We start from the raw sequence: 3377 nt of genomic DNA, 5'->3' as shown, positions 1-3377 counted from the left end.
AAGTTACCCACTAAGATTACTCTTTATGGCTCATCTAATCATTTGTATATGTCTTATATCATCATTTGTTCCTCGCTAACATATAAAATAAGGAAGCCAGGGGCTGGGAAGGTAGTTCAGTGGTAGAGAGCTTGCCTTGCATGCTTGAGGCCCTGGGTTCAATTCCTCAGCACCACATAAGCAAAAAGAAAAAAGCCGGAAGTGGCGCTGTGGCTCAAGTGGTAGAATGCTAGCCTTGAGCTGAAGAGCTGAGGGAGAGCGCCCAGGCCCATAGTTCAGGCCCCACGACCGGACCCAAAAAAATTAAAAAACATAAAATAAAATAAGGAAGCCCTATAGTTTTAACAGAAACAGTGTAGTTAACAAAGTCTTAACTCTTTATTCTGCTCCTTTACATAAAGACTTGGCAACTTCTGATTAGTAATGTTCCTATAAACTCTTAAATATACATACATAGTAGCATATGTCTGTTCTGTTACCATAAATCTTAAATATTTTATCGAAAAGTTTTATTACCTGCCAAACAGTCCTTGTTTTAGCATATATAAGCAAATTCCCAAAATTAAATATATTTAAACCATTAAAACTTTTAACAAAACTTAACACTTGCTGCAGTGTTCATTATGACAGGTGCCTTGTATAGAATAATTTAATTCCTCCTCCTACACATCTCTTGAACAACAAATATCTGGAATTATTTTGTTTTTGACATGTCAATCTTGATTTTAGTCTTAAATGTGTGCTTATTTAAGAAGTACATGGTTCTAAAATTTCATGAAAATTCTTTTAAACTTACTTTTTGTTGAATTGTCTAGTTTAAGAAAATCAATTACATTTTTTATATAAAACATGTTCTATGTTCCATTCAGCATCACTTACTCTAACATTGGAACTATACAGAGAAGATTTGAATGACCCCTGTGCAAGGATTGCAGGCAAATTCCTGTACCATTACCTACTTTCACAACAACAGATGCTGGAGGGGATGTTGCCACAAGTTAACTGTACTGCACTCTTGGTGGGAGTGTCAACTTGTTCATCCACTTTGGAAAGTAGTATGGAGGTTCCTCAAAAGACTTCACATAGAACTCCCCTATGACACAGCAATCCCACTTTTGAGCATTTACCCAAAAGATCACAAACAAGACGGTACTAAAACTGCCATCACAATTATATTTATTGCAGCATTGTTTAAGATAGCTAAGATATAGGACCAACCCCAATGCCCTTCATCAGATAAATAGATCAAGAACATGTGCTATTTATACCAATGAAATTCTATGCCTCCATGAGAAAGTATGGCATGACCCAATTTGTTAGAAAATGGAAAGACTTGGAAAAAAATTATTAAGTGATGTAAGCCAAGTCCAAAGAAACATAGGTCACACGGTTTCCCTAATTTTTAATAACTAATATAACTGGGATAAGCAGAAAAGGTCAAAATCTATGCACATATGACCAGATAAGATGTTGTTAAGGGAAATGAACCCCCAAATAGGAACACAACTGTTTTTTTTTTTCTTTCTTGCTATTGTTCTAACGTACTTATAACAGGCTATGTGATTTTTTTTGTTTCTTTATATGTTCCTCCCCCATGCTATAACCCCTGTTTTCACTGTATTTGAATTTGGTGTGCCCACCTCTTGTATATACGCTCCTGTAATTTGGGGGAGGGGAAGGAAAAAAGCAAAATGCTGAAATAGGGATTCAGGTTGACCCATTGTAACAAAGAGATGCACAAGACACTATGTTGAAAACTGAACTTTACAAAAATTTAGGCAGGGGAAGTGGGGAGGGGCGTGTACTTGTAGAGGTGGGAGGGAAAGGACGGTAGAGGGAAAATAAAGGAGGAGGTAACAAAGCTTGTTAGGAAATGTACTCATTACTTGCTCATGTAAATGTGACCTCTCTGTACAGTATTTTTAAAATAAAAAACATATGAAAATGTTCTGAGATGAAAGAGTTTATTTCCTTTATTTTATTCATATAATATGTTTAACAAAGAAATTAATGCGAAACACTGATATGAAGGTATTTTGAATGAATGTGTGTGTGTGCACGTGCACGTGTTCTCATGCACTTGCATGTATGTTGGTGTGCTCACAGTTTGAAAAAAGGGCGTCAAAGTCTTGCTAGGCCTGCTCTCTAGATTGGTGAGCTACTATATGAGCTACATCTCCATTCCTGGCCCTTTGCTAACATTAAAATTTTTGAAAAATTATCTCATGAATTTATTTTGTCCTGATTGGCTTGCACTGTTATCCACATATCTCTGGCTCCTGAGTAAATATGCCAAGTAGTTAGGATTACAGGTGTGACCAACCAGCACAAGGCTTTCAGAATAATTTTAAAAGTGGAAGAAAGTTTACTTCACGGGGGCTTGTTTTATCATCTCCTACTTATAAAGCACTTTGGAGTGATTATTTGTGATTTTTTTTTGTTTTTTAGATTCTTAAGAAAGTAAGTGATGATATTTAAAATGGAACCTGGAAAAATGGGACAGAATATATTTGTCTCTCTTATAAGCTCAGCTCTGTGCATGATAACCCAATATCACCAACACAGTCTGTGTTGAAGACAAAAGGTAACAGAAAATAATCACCATGGCCAATAATTGTTATGGTATTATTTCTTGGACAATATGAACCTTGAATAGAGAGTGTAAGAGAATGGAGAGATTTTACCTACCTTTTGTGTATTGCTGAAAGACTTTTGGAAACTTTGACTCATTTCCTTCCTCACAGTGTGTGCTTGGACCATGCACTTATTGACTTTAATTACAATTTTTCCCAACACTAAAATGGCAATAACATTAGCATTATAGAAAATGTTATCTTAAGAATTAAGGAAAATAAAACTTGTGAAATACTTAACATAAACTTCCATGAATGAGTTTTGAGTTTAGTCAGCAGTTTTTTTAAAATACTAAAAAGAATGCGAAAAGTATTACAGAAATCATTCCATATAGTGAGCAAACAGAAGTAATGTTATCTATTGACCATGCTCTTCTTCCAAGGAAGCCAGGTGGATTATTTCTCATGCTGTAAATCAAACTTGTTATCTTATGTCTTGATAGTGTAAAAATATCAGGACAAAATAATGAAGGAATGTTGTAGACTGAGGTGAAGTCCATATGAAAATGTGCAAAACTGATAAAACATAAAAGTATCTGAGCATTATATTGTGTTTTACATCATTTAAGTTACATTGCAAAGTTAAGAAAGACCTACAAGAATGGATTCTCTTTTTGATGTCCTATCATAGGTCCTTGGATGAACTCTTTCCTCATTCTTGTAAAGACATCATCAGATGAGGGGAACTATATTATTTTTTGTTTGCTTCTGTACATTTATTCTTCATTTGAAATCTGAACTACT

The 3377-nt window shown here is 34.9% G+C and overlaps 1 non-coding gene across 1 annotated transcript; it reads left to right on the top strand.

The window, feature by feature from the left end:
• Positions 1–856: 856 nt before the first annotated feature.
• Positions 857–963, top strand: LOC138813062 (U6 spliceosomal RNA). Its single transcript, XR_011367709.1, has one exon. It is a non-coding gene; the product is annotated as a U6 spliceosomal RNA (small nuclear RNA).
• The last annotated feature ends 2414 nt before the right edge of the window (positions 964–3377 follow it).

The sequence above is a fragment of the Dipodomys merriami genome, unplaced genomic scaffold (assembly GCF_024711535.1).
Source record: "Dipodomys merriami isolate MVZ:Mamm:240054 unplaced genomic scaffold, mDipMer1.0.p SCAF_58, whole genome shotgun sequence".
NCBI lineage: Eukaryota > Metazoa > Chordata > Mammalia > Rodentia > Heteromyidae > Dipodomys > Dipodomys merriami.
Note: the sequence above shows the minus strand (reverse complement) of the source record. Positions and strands in the feature narration are given on the sequence as shown.